Below are 19,714 nucleotides of genomic sequence, written 5' to 3'. Positions count from 1 at the left end.
CAAGACTTGTATGGTCAAGTTGATGAGATTAGAGGATATCAAATTGATAGTTATCTCACCATGTTAGATCCCAAGAACTTTAATACTATAAAAGATTATGTCACTAAGGCAAAAGAGTTGAGGGCACAACTCAAGGATTGTGGCATTGATAAGAAGGATACTCAATTGATCTTCAATTTGATGGGCAAACTTCCACAAGAATATGCAACATTTGTTTCTAGTTTCCAAACCCATAGGATGACAATGGGTTCAAGCTACACAATGCCTACATCTTATGTTTTCACCTAAATGTTAATGGTGGAACAAACTAAGTTGATTTGAATGGGCATTCTTAAGACTTCTAAGTCTCAAGCATATGTGGCAACTCAAGGGAACAAAGGAAATCAAGGAAAGGACAACTCAAACAGGAAGAGATGGCAATCAAAGCCTAAGGAAAAAGCACCACATTTTCCACAACAAGGAGATTCATCCTCTTCCAAGAAGGACAATTCACCAAAGAAGGAGAGACCTACTTGTGCCTATTGTAAAATGGTTGGTCATGGGGAGCAATGTTGTCATTCTAAGAAGATTGATGAGCTCACACATATCCTCAAAAAGAACAACATTGATTTGCCTAATTCCTACAAGAAGGCAGATTCATCAACCTCCACTTCCTCACATTCAAAAGGGAAAGGGAAAGCATTCATGGCTTCTACAAGTGGGAAGACTCACTCTTTTGGGACAAGAAAAGGAAAATCTCTTTGTGCTACTACAAGTCATGATTTAGGGAGATGGCTTCTAGATTCAGGGGCTTCTCATCATATGGAATCTTCGCAATCTATGTTTTCTACATTTGAACCTTGTGTCATGCCACAAATTTTGATTGGCAATCATACATACACATGGATGTGATTGGGAAAGGAACTATTTCCATTAGGGATAACTCCTTCAATAATGTGTTGTGTGTACCCCACTTGATAAACAATCTTCTTTACATCTATCAAATCACACATGGGGCAACTAAGAGAATTGTGGAGTTCACACCTGAGTCAATTTTCATTAGAGATTTGGAGACTAGAGCTATCATTGCGAATGGGATGATTGATCATGCATATCAGTTATATTCCTTCTCATATTTTGTTGATGAGGATGGTTTCACACATGATGATTCTACACATGATGATCACACTTCTTTTGATGATTCAGATTTTGGGGAGAGATTTGGGTACTTGAACTTGGGGATTCTCACATGTGACCCCATTCTTGAGCCTTGTATTTCATCTCCTCCTATTGCTATCTCATCACCTATTGCACCTGATGATGCAGATAGTGCGACAATTTTTCCTTCTTGTGATTCAATGCAGAAGGATATACCTTATCTTTTAGCTTCAGTTTCATGGGATGAGTACTTGGCATACATTGCAGGTTTGTTTGTGGAGTCCTACATTCTAGATTTGGGAGACATCATTGATGATATTCATCTTCTCTTTGATGAAGATGATCCTTCTTCGATTGTTGTGAGGGAACACTTTGACCCTCTTGTTCATTCTCTACATGATCATTCTTTCGAGGTTGACATGATTATGGATACTTATGTACAATAGTTGGAGGAGGTCTCTTTATCTTTAGAGGAGACATGTGAGTCTTTGGGACTTATTCTACATTCATCTCCACTAGATCTTGGAGTGCCTTTTTCAGCAGTGTGGAGCAACTCACCACCTTTGGAGGGGGTATCTTTCAGCATCGACATGGGGACACTTGAGAAGTTTTCAGAGATTCCTTTCAGCATGAGTTTTTTTCCTACATCTTCCCTTCATGATTGTTTAGACTTCATGGATACACCTTTGGTTTTGTTTCTTCCCAAGGAGAGGAACGTTGTTCTACATTTATGGAGCAGTTTCTTCATTCATTCTCGAGCTTCTACCATTGGTGAAGATTATACATTGAGTGGGGGTTACCTAGCTTCTCTTCTTCTCTCATATTGGGGGGGACTTTTTCTTCTCATGGGGTTTTGTTCTTCACTGTTAGGCCCAATATGGAAAGCTAATGTACTGAGAGGGGAGGGGTGAATCAATACTTCAAATCTTTTCTTCAACAATAACTTTACTGTTAAGCATAAACCAAAAACTGTTGTAACATAATATAATGCTAAAACAAATAAATAACAATCATACATGATTCACTCCATAACACATATATTTTGATTACGCAGAAACTCTTTGCTAGAGAGAAAAACTGCAGTGGGGATGGCACCCACAACTTCACTACTGCAATAATAAAGGTTGCTCAGTTAGAGCTACATGTTTAGCTATTTCTGATAGCTTACCCTATTAGGAGTATCAAGATATTTAGATCTACCTTGCTAAAGCATTTTACAACACTTAAACTAAATGTTGCACCTGGATAAAGGCTTTACAATTTATAGACTTTGTTAGAATCTTTTAGCCTGTTAAAGGTTTCTCTTACAACTCAAAATATTACAATAAAATATTTACAAATATCTGCAACTTTACATCTGAAATGTTATAGCAAATTCTATGTGCTCAATATAATATTACCTTGCTCATAACATACCTCGGTAACCCATAAAATAACTCGGTAAACCTTTATGTTTACTCTGTTCGTTAACTGTTCTCTAAAATCCTTCTCGGTGACCTCTGAATATTTCTGACAGTCATAACACATTGTGCTTTCTCATGATATTGCTTTTCAACTTATCTATCACACATGTCTCATACTCTTTTTCTCATCTGTGATCCTTAAATCATTCTACATATAAATAGATCTCTTAGGACGGTGATCTTGTTCATGCATCGATCTTACAAACAAGATTCGTCAAATGAATAACTATACAAAATATTTCATTGGATAGATGACCTCAAGATCATACAAAATCTTTAAGGTGTAATTTCCTATGTGATAATGGTTCTTTGTTCCTCGATCTTGTAACACGTTTCCACACATGTGTCCAAGTTCAATGAATCTGGTAACAAGTTTTCACTTGGTGTGTGTTCACTTGGTATATCATTTTTGATGCTCGGTAGACATAGAGTGTTACTTGGTAGACAGCTCGGTGTATACTAGACTTTGTGACTTCTATCTTCTGTAACCGACTGCTTTAATGCTTACCGACTGAATGTTCCGGTAGTATTAACCAACTAGAGTATATAGGATGACTTTGGATATAAAACTAATGACAACTTAGTAAATAGTAGCAATCTCCCCTTTTGACATTAGTTTTGAAATGTTTGACAAAACTCCTTTCAAAGTCATAACTCAAAAATCTATATACTTACAAAATTTGACTAAACTGACAATATATACAATAGTCAATAAATAGTATACTCAGATATACTCCCCTTATCAATATACTGTACATAATTCTGATTTTGCATGCTCAATGATCAATGTTTTGTGTTTACTGCACTTGTTCTTTTCTCTTTGATCACTGCTCGGTGTTTACTGCTCCCTGTCAAAGCATTTGGATACTCTGTTCTACTCGGTATACTCCCCCTATATACTACACTCCCCCTTTGATACTTTGATACTATACTCCCCCTTTTTGACAAACATCAAAACTAGTTACCATTCAGTGGAGGAAACTGGTCAAAAATGGATTTATACTTTGTCCTTGCATCGGTGAGAGCGGTAGAGAGGGCATCCTTGATACTATCCATGAGTGAATTTTGAGTTGTAATGTCAGCTAGGAGTGAGATCAGACCATCTAGTGTGCTTCCCTCTGGTTAAGTGGATAAATGAGTGGCTCGGTTGATCTGCTCTTGAACAGATGAAATATGAGGAATGAATAATGTCTGAAGAGTCATTATATCCATCCTAATCTTGTGCTCTTCATTTCGAAGTTCCAACTATTGAGCCATAAGAGTTTGCAATTTGGTGTAGAAATTCTAAATAGAATTTGGCTCGGTAGTCAATGTATTGGAGAGATTGGTGATCTCTTGTTCAATGACTTCAGTTTTATTTTTTATATCCTTAATGAATAAAGAGAATGTATAGAGCTTTTGAAACAAATAAAGAATATGCTTAAGTTGAGGGGACAACTCAGCTATGAATTTGACTAGTTTGACTTTACCGATAGCAATCGCTTTCTGTACCTCTTCAATCATTTTTGCAGTTAGCTCTTTATCCTTTAGCTTGCTGAGGTATTCAAATGCGTCTACTCCTGATGCTTCTAGTTGAGTGAGGAGTTCATCTAGTTGAATATGGATGGCAGCATCTTTATTCATAGTAGCTTCAGGTAGCATGTCTGACAATAATGCCTTAACCTTTTGAAGTACACGGTTCTTTTTCTGAACAGCCATATGTCTTTCCTATTCAGCTTTGGCTTTGCATAGCTCTCTGAATTCAATGAGTGCTTGCCCTTTCAGTTTAGAAATGTCAACATTTGGCAACACAATTGGTTTTGACAAATCTATCTTGGAACTATGCCTTTTCATTTTATTTTCTTTAGAGGAGGAGACTTTCACCGATTGAACTAATACAATGGCTTGGGAGGCTTGATTACCCTTGGTAGGTTGCTCGGTAGAGGCAACACTTTTGTCGGTTCCTGTAGCCTCTGTTGTGTCCTTCGATGCTTCTGTGCTTGGGGTCTCGGTGGCAATAGTTTATGTGCTTGCAGGTGCTTGAGAAGTCTATTCCTCAGTGGTTTGAGAAGTAGATTCTCCTTTGATAGACTGTTGACCCCCTTTTCCTTGATCAGTATCCTTAGGATGCTTGGTTGGGACTTGTTGAGTGACCGGAGGATATGACTTGACTTGTTCCAAAACTGATTCACTGGATACTAGTTTGGTATAGGCATTTCCTTCTATCATTTCTTGTCCCCGATCCTCAGAAGCCATGACATCCTCATCTAATTGAATAGTTTCAGCAGGATCTTGTTCGGTGATGTCAACTATTTCAACTTCACTTTAAGGTTCAATATGAGGTTCATCATTCTTGAGTCAGAATATTTCTTGCCATTTTTCTTTAGTTTCATTCTCGACTTCAAGATAAAGATCGTTCATCATTTTCAATGCTCTTTGATTTACTTGAAAGTTTGTATGTGAGTTCTTTAAATGTTCTTTAATGTCATCTACCAACATGTCTGGAAAGAGATGTACCAAAACTCTTTCTCTAACCTATTTCTTCGAGTCCATAGCATATTGCCACCTGGTGTCAATATGTGAATACAATGTTTTAGGAAGGAAATCAGTCACTTCCAATGGGACTATTCAGAATTTAAGTAGTGTACATACTACTGCTTCTTCTATTTGCCTCTTTTCATCTTCATTTCTGGAATCATATTTCACATATCTAAAAGCTCCAAATCCACCATATTGTTTCAGGTTAGCATAGAAATTATCAGCACTATGTACATCTTCCTTTTGTCTCTTAACAATCTAAAATTTGCTTGCATCTTCATATTCGGTGTCACTTGATTCTTTGCTCAAAATGAGTCTCTGAGGCATTTTCTTATAAGTCCTTGTGACCTTAGGTATTGTGACATTTTTCTGCTTCTTGCTTGGTGACACTGTAGATGATCTAGTATTAGGTCGCTTTGCTGGAGGAGTCGGTGATACTTGTGATGAGTCCTATTTCTTTCTTTTCAAAATTTTGCCTTTTGGCAACTCGGTGCTCAAAGTAATAGCAGCTTCATGAGCTTCAGATTCTTCCTCAATTGCAAGTAGTTCACTCTTGACAGAAGTGGAGGAAGAACCTTCTCCAAATTTCTCAGTTAACATTTTAATCATTTTAGTTGCTTTCCTTGTAGCCTTAGGTACTACAATGCTCATATTAACTTTTTCTTTAACCTCTTCATAGGTTTTGTGCCTGATTTCTGTAGCATGCCTTGGAAGTGCAAGAAAGGCATCTATCTGTTGTTGTGAAATGTCAAAATCAATCTCATAACCCATAGGTGACAAAGATTGAGTTCTTGATTCCACCGCATTGACATAGCAGTAGTCGGTGTCTACTTCAAAGCATATATCATCCTTGTATTTCTCCACTAACTTGGGTGGAATACTATACCTATTATGCATCTTTTCTTGAAACTTGCTAAAATAATCATCCATAATTTCATTGAAGTTATCACCTAGCTGTTTGATGAAGTCATTGATTTGATGGGTGATTGGTCGGTGTAGCTCCCAAACTACATTACCGACTGATGGAAAGAATTTCTAAAAATAGAAAAACATGCATGCCAAGAGTGATCCAAACTTCAGTGTGTTAGCCGAGTTGTTCTTCTTTGGCTTCCTTATGGTGTTTAGATTTTCAAACAGATTCTTCAACAACACTTCACAAAGATCAATCTTCATTCCCTTCTTCACAATTTTATATGCTAAATCAACAGCTGCACATGGTACACTATTTTCCCTTGCCAATTGAAAGAAACAATAACCTATTACTCTAATGGCAAACTTCAGCTCTGCATCTGTGACATTATTCAGTTTTAGACCTCTGCAATCGGATTCAATTCTGGTTAAAGTGATCAATTCCTTCTATGAAATCATTTTCTAAGCTCGGGCATGGTCATAAATAGGGTATCTGGTTATCAAGTGAATGATTTCCTTGGTGATTTTGAATGGTTGCTCCTCTAACCACATGAAATCATCATGAACTCTTCTTAGAACAAACTTGACCCATTGGGGTTTGAAGACATGGGGATAGGTTAGGGCTTCGGTCAATCCCTTGACTTTAATGTGTTAAAACTTGTTATCTAGTTTTCCATCGATACACAATTCATCATATGTGTCCTTGATCTCAACATGACGTAGTTCCTCAACATGACATTTGGTGAAAAATCTAATATCCTCAACCAGCAGAACCCTATCCAGAATGAGTGAAAATGTCGTTTTATCATCTGGTTCAGATGCTACTTTGGGAGGTAGGGAATATTTCAATGAGGGCTTCTCAATGGTTTCAACAACAGTGGGTTTCTGAATCTTTGGAGCCATTACAAACTCAGGATATCTACTAACGAAAAAAGCTTAGGGTTTGAAACTTAACCAGTAAATGCTTTCACTTAGTAAACAGATAATCACACTAATATTTCCCGGTTAGCTAGCTCTTAGAAATGCTTGAGATCGATGTGTAAATACCTTGAAATTCGCTCGGGAAGAGTTTGATCGCCTTTGAATCGCTTAGCTCTGCTCTTTGAAAACTTGGTAAGTGTGAAATGATAGCGCAAAGTGCTTTAAGTACATATTTTACCTTGTCGGGCTCTATGCGGTTAGGTCAAAAAACATTAAATGCACTTGGTTCCACTTACTTTTTATGCTTTTACTGAGTAGCCAGAATTCCTATATTTACCGACTAGACAGGCTTCCTGTATTTACTGATTGACTAGTGCTCCAAAAGACTTGATAGAATTTCAAACTTGCTAATGCATCTTATCTATGCATATTTTGAATTGCGTACATGATAAAATAGAAACTGTTAAGATCTAACTTTGAGAGAATGCAGTCCCTTCATACCTTTACCGATTAATTCGAAGTAGATGCACCTAACTCGGTAGGTAAGGTGATTTCTTCATTAGATGATCCATTTTCCTTCTTTTTCCAAATCATCTGTAATTTTCTTCTTATTACCTCAGTATCTCCTCTAGATTGATCTCTGTAATCTCTAGCCAAGTGTCCAACTTTGTGAAAATGAAAACATGCCATACCAGGATTTCTCCATGATCTTCGGTTGTTCATTCCAAACCTTATAAAGCAGTTGGCACTTATGTGTACATATCTTCCACAGCATTCACACCATATCCTTGTATTGTAATCCCATGGTACTACAACATATTGTCGGTTAGGATCTGTGTTAGTTAGGTAGCTTCTAGTGTTTTCTCGGTGTGTAGACCACATATAGTTCTTCTACTTAAACCAAAACTTCTCGGTACTATATCCATACCTATTGCAGCTTTTACAAAACCCTTTGAATTTTGCCTTCTGATAATTGCTAGCAGACTTTGTCCTACATTGATTAGATGTGTAACGCAATTATTACAATAACCATTAGACCTAGTGACAGTTGGTTGCTTACCTTTTCTAATTTGGCACAAGTTGGCAGTATGACCTTGATTTCCACAATAGTTGCTAATAATTTTCTTTCCTTTGATGTTCTTCTTGTTTCCAGCTTGCTTTGATGATTCTCCTCTCTTGGTAGTGTGGATTCCCTTCTCGGTAGAGTCTTTTCCTTTGTGATCGAGTCATGCAACTTTGTTGCGTCTTTTGTATTAAGTTGCTCATCCAACATCTTTGATGCTTCATAACTCTTCTTCTTTCGATTTCTTTTTTGTTTCAAGTTCATCGGTCAACCTTGATACTTCAAGTTTCAATGCTTGATTCTCATCATCTTTCAGATTTGCTTCATGATGTGCATAACCCAATTGATCTGACAGATTACTTTGTATTCAAGTCATCCTAGTGATTTCATCATTCTTTTCAGTCACTAATACTTCAAGTTGGCGTCTTTCTCTTTCTAGATCTCTTAATTTATCCTCAGTTGTCCTCAATACATCAAGATTTTTCAGTCATTTGTGTGCTGAAATGTTCATGTTCTCTTTTCATTGCTTTTATCTGATCAATCAGTGCTTTGTTCTTTTCTTTCATCTCTCCAATCATTTCTTTAATTTCTTCAGATATACTATTCTCAAATGATGTCTCAATTTGTTCCACCAGCTCTTGTGAGTCTTGTAGATCATCAGACAACCTTCTTCTGACTTTCAATGATTTTTGCATTTGTCTGTGTATGTCTGCAATCACTTGATTAGCATGATCCAACTCTTCTTGCAAATACACAATTCTCTAAGATTGTTCATAGCCTTCCATTGATAAGATCTTTTTCTTTATGTTGTTAAACCCTTTTCCAAGATTGAAGCTCTGATACCAATTGTTAGGCCCAATATGGAGAGATAATGTACTGAGAGGGGAGGGGTGAATCAATACTTCAAATCTTTTCTTAAACAATAACTTTACTGTTAAGCATAAACCAAAAACTGTTGTAACATAATATAATGCTAAAACAAATAAATAACAATCATACATGATTCACTCCATAACACATATATTTTGGTTATGCAAAAACTCTTGGTTAGAGAGAAAAACTATTGTGGGGATGGCACCCACAACTTCACTACTACAATAATAAAGGTTGCTCGGTTAGAGCTACATGTTTAGCTATTTCTGATAGCTTACCCTGTTAGGAGTATCAAGATCTTTAGATATACCTTGCTAAAGGATTTTACAACACTTAAACTAAATGTTGCACCTGGTTAAAGGCTTTACAATTTATAGACTTTGTTAGAATCTTTTACCCTGTTAAAGGTTTCTCTTACAACTCAAAATATTACAATAAAATCTTTACAAATATCTGCAACTTTACATCTGAAATGTTATAGAATATTCTATGTGCTCAATATAATATTACCTTGCTCATAGCATACCTTGGTAACCCATAAAATAACTCGATAAACCTTTCTGTTTACTCTGTTCCTTGACTGTTCTCTGAAATCCTTCTTGGTGACCTCTGAATATTTTCGACAGTCATAACACATTGTGCTTTCTCATGATATTGCTTTTCAACTTATCTATCACACATGTCTCATACTCTTTTTCTCATCTGTGATCCTTAAATCATTTTGCATATAAATAGATCTCTTAGGATGATGATCTTGTTCATGCATCGATCTTACAAACAAGATTCATCAAATGAATAACTGTAGTCACATAAATCTGTCCACTTAATTAAATGAATACTTAGTATTTATTTGATTATTTAACCATCAATTAATAATTAATTAAATTAATATTTAATTAATTCATCTTAACCCTCTTCTCCTATTAATTAAATAAATTATTCAATTTATTTGATTTAATTCACTTAACCAAATTCAGACCATTAATTAAATAAATAAATCATATTTATTTAATTAAATATTCTCTCACATTTAAATAAATTAATATTTATTTAAATCCCCCAAAATCCCACCTCTCACATTTAAATAAATTAACATTTATTTAAATCACCTTTATCCTCTACCCACTTGCATTTTCCTACAAATGCAAGTTGCACAATTATTTTAAATAAATAATTTATTTAAATCACCTTTATCCTCCACCCACTTGTATTTTCCTACAAAAGCAAGTTGCACAACTATTTTAAATAAATTATTTATTTAAAATCCTATTTATCCTCACCCACTTGAAACCTTTAATGGTTTCCCTTAAAGTCTTCAAACTTGATGGCTTTAAAGTCTTCAAACTTAATGGCTTCCCTTAAAGTCTTCTTAAGACTTTAATGGTTTTCCTTAAAGTCTTCAAGCCTTTAATGGTTTCCCTCAAAGTCTTCAAGCATTTTAATGCTTTATCTTCCTTTTTCTCATTTAAATAAATTAATATTTATTTGAATATTTATCCAAATGCAAATTACACCATTTAATTGAAATAAATGATTTTATTTTAATTGAAAATACCAAAATTTCTCCCACTTGCATTTTCCTACAAAATCCACTTGCATGCCTAAACCCCTTCTAGATTCTTCTAAACCCTTCCTAATTAACCTAGTCCATCCCCTAAATATTGTCAAATTCCTAAGCAAATTGGAGTCACTTCTCAAAGACTCCAAAGTCTTTGAAAAGAAATTAATGCTTTGTGTGTTCAACAAATTAACCTCTAAAGTCTTCCAAACCACTTATGGCTCTTACATGACCATTAATGGTTAATTCCACTTGCACCCATGGTTAAGGACTTTGACCCCTAACTTAACCCTCATGTAACCCATGTGTCTCTTCAAAGCATTTATTTCTTTGACTAGGGTAACCATCATGTCCCCTCAAGCATTTAATGCTCCTTATCACTCCTCTCAAGCCTCCTCATGGTGACACTTGTCAACATAGGATTGGGTTGAAAGTCTCACATGGATTGAATATCTTTCAATCCTAACCCTTGTTAAGATTACTCAATCTTAACCCTTCATTTCCCCATTTCTTCTATAAATAGAACCCTTCTCCTCAAGCAAAGAGAAGCATTAGAGTATTGTTGTTATACTGGCATTAGCATAGAGCTTTTTCATAGCATCACTATCTACTCTTGCATAGTATTTGCTTATCATATTCAACTATCTTGAATCTCCATATGGCATCCATGGCTAGTGCTAAAAGCTGAGAGCTACACTCATGTGGAACTTGGAGAGGAGAGGAACAAGGGAGGAGCAACTATGAGCATCTTGATTAGCTATTTTATTCTATGTTTATATGCTTTCTATTTCATGCTTAATATCTCTCTTGATATGCCTGTTTAGGATAATCTTTTGTTGCTAACACTAACATTTGTTTCTTGTGCTCTTGTGTGTGTTGCCATCAAACAGATTTTCTAATCCTTTTTGTAGAGCATCAATAACTATACAAAATATTTCATTAGATAGATGACCTCAAGATCATACAAAATCTTTAAGGTGCAATTTCCTATGTGATAACGGTTCTTTGTTCCTCAATCTTGTAACACGTTTCCACACATGTGTCCAGGTTCAATGAATCTGGTAACACATTTTCACTCGGTGTGTGTTCACTCGGTATATCATTTTTGCTGCTCGGTAGACATAGAGTGTTACTCAGTAGACAGCTCGGTGTATACTAGACTCTGTGACTTCTATCTTCTGTAACCGATTGCTTTAGTGCTTACCGACTAAATGTTCCGATAGTATTTATCGACTAGAGTATATAGGATGACTTTGGATATAAAACTAATGACAACTTAGTAAATAGTAACACTTCACATACTTCTATGAGACTTCTCTTGTATAGTTTTCATCTCTCTTTTGGGGAAGGGTTTTTTCCCACTGGGTTTATCTCTCTTTCCCCTCTTTATGAGAGATTTCATTGCATTGGTTTTCTTTGCATTTGCATTTGTACATGGATACCTAACATCACGTCGTAGCCAGGACCCATCTTGCATTGTAGACTTAAGTGCATTCCCCTAAGTTGCACTTAATGGGGGGTGTTGGTGTAATTATTTATTCATGTTGGATATTATTACACCTTACTTAAGTTTACTTAGGATAATGAATTTCATAGTAGTTTGGGTATGAGACACTTGGGTGTTTGTGCCACATTGGGATAGTGTGTGTAGGAGAATTTCCACCTTCTATGGTATGATCTTGTTACTTCTCTATCATATCCACTTATTTTGGAGTGATAATTCCATCTTCGTTGGGTGATCCACCTCATGTGGAATATTTTATTGTTTCTCCTACCTACCACACCTATTTCCTACCTACCCTTGTTTCTTATTGAGCCACATGTCATGTTTGTGTGCTCACATATCCATATAGCCTTTCCTATATAAGTAGGTTCATATTCATTGAACAACTATTGATGATCTATCTATTGATGAGAATACAGTTTATTCTTGTCATATATTTTGTACTTCTCATTGAGCTCTTGATCTTGGAAAAATCTCACAGTCGCTAAAGAGATCATTGGAGTATGTGCAGAGGTTAGTCATGTGTTTGATGGTGCATGTATATGTTGAACGTATTTGAGTGCAATTATGCCAGTGATCAAAGACATAGAAGACATTCTGGAGAATCACCTAATGACATCATATTGGTCTAGATAAAATATCATAGAGAATATGGTATGTGTTGGCTCATTTGAATAATCTATAGGTTGTGGTTGCCTTGGATGAAGTTTACTTTATGATGTTTCAAGGGTTTAGTGATATGTTTTGTTTCTTGACAATAAATTTCTAATTACAAAATAGTCTAGTTCCCAGTGACTGTGTCATGGTCTTTTACTTTGCATTCTTCTACCCTGATGGTTTTGATGTCCATCTCTAGAATCATTCTCTAAAGTATTTCAAGCATCATTCTACCTTTTTTTAGGTTGAAATTTTTAAGTTTTGGATCTCTAGTTCATATGTCTATTAGCATAAGTTGTCTCAGTTGGGTCACTAGAATGCTCTGCATTCTACCTGAATGATTCATATGAACTTGCAATTTTGGGAAGTGGTTGAAGATAGTGTTTTGGATTAATGAAAAGAGTTTTATATTTGTTTATGTTTTGGTGCATGGTATTTTCAATAACGGTTTCATGCACTTGGCCCATTTGCACAACATTTACTAGAGAGCAACATCTAATAATTCATCTCTTCAGGATATGTTGTAGAAATGTCATGGATGGTCTTCAATGTCTTCCTTTTGGTTTGCATGATGTTTTGAGTGTTTCCCCAATGGTAAAGACGTCAAAATTGTGAGTAGTCTTGATAGTGGTATTGATAATTTTTTGACATGTGTTTTGTCATTTGCGGATGGTCCAGGTCAATTTCATTGATGTTGAAATATGTGTTATTATATGATTAGGGTTCATTTATGTTTTTGGTTGATCCATAACCTATTTTTATGGTTAATCTACATGATTTAAGTCGATCTTTTCTTGGTTCACATGTTTCATTTGATAGGTCTAGATTGTGTCGACCTAAGTGATATTTTGGATGGTGTAGAGGATATATAAGTAAGAGAAAATCATTTGTGAACATGGGAGTTATTGATGTGAATTATTTTATGATGTGTGAAAAATATTAGTGATATCATAAAAAGGATTATATTGTTGCTTCTTCTTTTTTACCTACAAACAAAATATCATAGAAAGGATTATAAATATCAAATATTTTCAATGTGCCTTTCTCCTCAACCTTCTTTGACACTTCTTCAAAAAAAATATCTATCTTCATTATCTCCTCTCTCAATAGGATATTTTTTCATCTTCATCTATTTATTTGTCAAAATTAATACTCTCATAGTGTAGTTTCGCATCCCTTTTTTCTTTCTCCATTAATTTATTAATTTTAATTTATTTATTTCACAAATAACTTTGTGGGTTTCTTATTGAACCCAAGGTAGGACTGAGAAGGGGGTTGAACCAGTCTAAAACTTCAAAATAAATTTATTATAAACAACATTCAGTCATACAAAATACTACTGAAAAACTTGATAATCACCAACACATTAATACCAAAATTTATGTGGAAAATCCAAACTAGGAAAAATCATAGTGAGAATTTAACTCACAATATGAATAACTATTATTACAAAGTCTAAGGCTCACTACTAAGGAGAAACATCACCTAATGGACTTGTAGAATTAAGGAGCACAACCTTAGGAAAGATACAAGATAAGGACTTTCTCAACTGAGGCTCACTACTTTAGGGCAAGATACATAAAATGTTGAGCTAGAAGACTCTCTGTCATTCAACAATAATAGAAATAGTAGAACTGACATGAGAAGGATCTCTTGAACATGAAAGTGTCCTTGACCAATAGAATCAATCAAACAATATCATGGCAAACATCTTTGAACATGTTATCTCTATCTCTGCACACATTGTCTTCCTAAGTACATCACCTTCAAATCTCTTCACAATCTAATTTTCACACATTCACAAACTCAAATCTGCTTGCATATCATTCACATACACTCCTCATCAATTCACACACATTCCACACATTCTAACCATTTCAATACACTCCTTAAATATGAAATATAACATCAAAAACCTAATTGAGGGTCAGCCAAGATAGGATGAATATAATTGCATAAAATAAGCCACCTAAACTAAAAATACTCTAGGCAGTCCACTCGAAGAGAAACAGGGAACCCAAATACATCATAAAATATCCTTCCAAGATGAATCCAATGATCCACACATGCTAACATATCCTCCAAGTTCAACACCAAATGAAATGTTTAGATAGGCATTAAAGCATGTCAAATAGTCGGCCAAAAAGATATCCTTCGATACAAAATATTCCATGCAGATCTCCATGCACCAGGGTGAGACTCATAAGAATATTCCAAACTAACATCCAAAGTTTATCCAGACCAAAAACATGATCCAAATAAGATAATATAGTCTAATACATCGAACCACATCATAATTGAATATACCATACTCAAATAAACATAACTCACTTGTGAAACATAAACACCACAAGAGAATCATATTGAGGATATTGTAAGCACCATATAGTCATATCCACTAAATAGTAACAAAAGATTCAACATATTTGGAGGCCACTAAAGAATTTTCACACCAGTCTAACAGACACTACCTATCAAAAAGAAGTAACAATTGAGTTTTTCAAACCACAAACTAGAAGACCAAACCAAACTATCAATGAGACATTAAAAACTCTTTCCTACATATTGCCACAACCAACACCAAAAGATTTCCACTAACTGCAACACCAATACAAGACAAATCCATACGAAATTACATCTGGATAGCCAAGTTTGACATCAATGACAATCATACAAACTCATATTTCCAACATTTCTCCCACATGTTCTTCTTTACATATCCTTTCTATCAAAGGGATACAATTCTATATTTTATCTTTCTTCTTTTCATTGTCCTCATTGCCAAATATTTATTTTCTCTCTTCTATCTTCCCATTTGCTCACTTCCTTTGTCACTTCCTCTTCCTTATCTTGCAATGGATTCATAACATATCTCTTTACATTTTTTACTATGGTGTAGGTCTTCTTTCTACCATTATACACAGCTTGTCTATCCCAAATCCAATGTTTACCTAAAATAACATGACATACATCCATAGATACTACATCACACATAATCACTTCTTTATAATTACCAATATGAAAATTAACAATGCATTGCTCACTTACCCAAATATAATGATATCCTTGCAACCATGAAATGCAATAAGGGTTAGGATATTTTTTTCTTTTCAATCTCAACTTCTTGACCATTTGTAAAGATATCAAGTTATTTTTATTGTTACTATCCACCACCACCTTGAAACACTTTCCATCTAACTTTCATATGGTATGAAATGAATTGCTTTTCTAGATGGGCTTCTGCTTCTCTTTCTATGGCTTCAAAAATACTTTACATATCATAAAATTTTTTCTTCATTTCCTAAAATTTTGTTAAAAACTTGTTCACGCTCTTAATCTCAACATATCTCCCAACAAAAAACCTACTATGATACCATTTGATGCAACTCAACAGCTAAGAATCTAGAAAGGGTTGTCAATTGTTGCAACAAAGAAAAATCAAACTCCTCAAACTTTTTAAAATTTTATTGCTTAAATCTAAAATAAGAATAATATTTCATGAAAAATAATTTAAATTTAAAAAAATGCTTATTGGAATTACCTGCATCAAAATTTGATCTCAAATTAATACAGTCAGAACAAGCTATAGGAGGCAATTACAAGCCATCTGCCAAACAAAGAAAACTTCTCAATCATTAATCCTCAAGCTAAAATCTGACCAAAGAACTCCAAATAAACTACAAACATTTTAAAATGCACCTCTAAATCCTTTGCAACCCTCAATTTTGGCATTGATATCTTCCTCTACAATCTCTCCATGCAACCTCATCATTGAAACCCTTCTTCTAATTTTCTTTGTCGTAGCACTTAGGCATTGGATTATTCTATTTTTGTATGAAATTTTAATTACTAAATGAGGCATAAGAATCCTCCTCTAATCCACTTCCTACAAAGATTCAAATCTAAAAATGTAACTCCTCGATTACATTCAATTTTTGTAACTCTCAGGCTCTATAATAGTTCTTGTTATCATTCCAATAATTCCTATGGTGTCCAATTCAAACCCTAATATGGGTGGGACATGGTATAAATCTCCTAAATGAATAAATATCATTCCAATATTTATTTTTGGATTTGGTTTCAATTTATTTATATTTTGGCATTTTCAGCACATTAAAATCTATATTTTTAAGTCACCAAAATGCAAAATTTAGGCCAATAATTAAAATATTAGTTACATATATTTAGCTCTATTCATCACCTTAGGATACCATTAGAACCATAAATTACTCAACCAAATGAATAAGTAAGTTTTCTTATGCTTAGAGGGTGCTTGAACCAAGTGCTCGACAATTGTTTGCAACTAAAAACCACAAAGGAAAAAATAAGATAAAATATTTTTGGTTTAATGCAAGATTGTTATACACCCATGGATGCTCCTACATCAATATTTCTATAGTAACTCGTACCCTATTTATTTTCTAGGTTCCTACAAAGCCTAAGTCATCTTCCTACATGTGTTTGAGTTTTTTAAAATCCATTACTACTTTCATTTCTATCAATAAGTTCCTTCTACTCAATGCATTTGTAACCTTCTTATACTTTTTGCTCTTATAGTTCGACATAAATGTGTTACTGTACATGAAGAATACCATCCTCATGTGTCTTTGATTCAACTCTCTTTGATTTCATAAATATTGCAAGGTTTTCAATGATCAATGTACAACACAAACTCATTAAAAAATAGGCAACGTCTCCACTTCTTAAAATATTGGATTATGACATATAACTCATGATTATAGATTGTGTATCTCTTCCTTGCATCTATCAAATTTTCATTAAAATGTGATATTGTTCTTACTTCTTGACTTAATATTGCTCCTATTACATTTCCACTAGTATCGCAATCAACCTTAAATACTCAATAAAAATTAAGTAATGCTAAAACTAGTTTGCCTATTACCTTTTACTTCAGTAGTTCAAAATTTTTTTGTACTCCTAATGTCCACCTAAACTCATTCCATTCTCCCTAAATTATTTTTCTATTGGTTCAAATGATACTAAAATTTCATAAAACTATATTTATTTATGTTTGTCAACAAGTTCTTTTCTCTCAATTTTTGAAATACTTGCCTAATGTGCCTCAAATGTTCCTATTTGATTCTACTAAAACATAAAACATCATCCAAGTAAAAAATGATAAACTTACTTAATAATTTATTGAATACTTCATTCATCATACACATAAATGTACTTGTTGCATTGGTTAGCCTAAGGGCATGGCTAACCACTCATACAAGCCTTCATTTCTCTTAAATGTAGTCTTTCACTCATCTCCTTCTCTCATCTTTATTTGATTATATTTACTCTTGTAGCATCGTAAAATTGTGACACTTGCAATTTCGACTGCATTTGGGTCTTCACGATGGCGGTGCAACGTTGAACCTGAATGGAGACCCCGAAACCTATTTACGACATCAAAAACTGCATCTTTCTGCACCTTGGCCTAATCCTCCTTGCACCCTGCTGTCCCGGGAGGTGGGACCATGGCGCCCAGCGCCCCGGTCCCTGGCCCTATTTTGGGCCCGGTCTCTTGTTGGGCATCAAGTCTTCAAGTTTGCAATTTGGAAAATAATGCTCCTAGGTCGGCCTAAGGTCCGAAAAATCAGTCTCCTAACCCTAATTGACAAGTATATAAACTACATTTCCCCTCCCATTTGAGAAGGCAAGGAAAAAGGAGAAGAAAAACATAGGTATGCAAGAGGCGGAAGCAATAATCAAACATTCAAACATTCAAGCATTCAAGCATTCCTTCAAGCAATTGAGCATTCTAAGTCTCCATTCAAGGCTAGGTGTTGCATTCAAGACAAGGATTCAACCATTGAAGAGGAGATCACATACAACATACAACATCATTACACCTTCGCATGTAAGAATACAAACATTCTTACAACAAGGTATCAATACTTGATTACATTACAAACATTTACATTTACAACATTCTCATTTCTTGGTTAATTCCAAAACCGGGGTTTGACCTGAAGGCAAACCCCTAATCCCTAAACCCCCAATCGTCCTCTCTTTTCTGTGTGTAGGTTGAAGGTACGCGGCTGTAATTGAAGATATAGAATCCTTGTGCAGAGATGAACAGATCCCCCTTCGTTTCACGGATTTTTCGGAGGACCGTGTGCACTCCGGGCGCCATCATCCCGTCAACTTTCACTCAAACTTGCAGGACAACATCGTCTCGACATTTTACTACTAATTTCAGGTTCGTAGCTTCATCCCGTGTCCCTATCTCCGTATACAAGTGAATCTTTCTTACTTTTACATGTACTCCTAGTTCAATCCTTCTATCTACATTCTTTACAAAAGAGGGTATCCTTGTTGTCTCAACCCTTGAAACTCATTTAGAATTCAATCTTGCATCGTGTGGGATTGGATCTTGTGAGTTTCAACCCCTCTTTTGAATGTAAAGTCTCTCCTAAGTGAAAATCGTCAATCCTAGTGACCTCCTTTCTCTCTCTTTGGAGTGGGTGGAACACCTAGGGTTCGATTTTCTGCTTTACAACTCTTTAGGTTGATCTTTAGTAATTAATTTGTTCCACTCAATCAATCCAAAATGTCAAGGTGAAAGTGCAAACCTATGTCACCCCCTAGCTAAATCTTACTTCCCCATCAAGTGGCTTACCTGTGCCTCTACCCTAGTTTATAATTATTGGGCTTTATACACCTTTTCTCTCATCACCTCTATCTCCTTGGCTACCTCTCACCCCTCCATATCCTCTATACTCTCCTATAGTAGGTCTCACTTGGCCCTTTAAGAATCCCTCTATATTGTGGCTAAGTCTTAATCCATTTGTAAGCTATTGGCTTGAGCTCTCTCATCATCCCTCTCAATCTACAACATTGTGTCTCTATCCCTCTCCCCATCCCTTCTCCCGAATAGTAAATCCCTTGTTGATAGCAGGGCAACAACAATGCAAGAAAACTGAGAGGGGGAGGTGAATCAGTTTTCACCAATCTCAACCAAAGTAATCACAACTTTAGATCTGATCAATAACAGCAATAGAAAAGATAAACACACATAACACAAGTATTTTTGACGTGGAAAACCTAGTTAAGGGAAAAACCATGGTGGGAACCTACCCACAATAGGATGATACTCTACA

Source organism: Cryptomeria japonica, chromosome 8, assembly GCF_030272615.1.
Source record: "Cryptomeria japonica chromosome 8, Sugi_1.0, whole genome shotgun sequence".
NCBI classification, from domain to species: domain Eukaryota; kingdom Viridiplantae; phylum Streptophyta; class Pinopsida; order Cupressales; family Cupressaceae; genus Cryptomeria; species Cryptomeria japonica.
The sequence above is the reverse complement of the archived record's forward strand: the minus strand, read 5'-3'. Positions refer to the sequence as shown.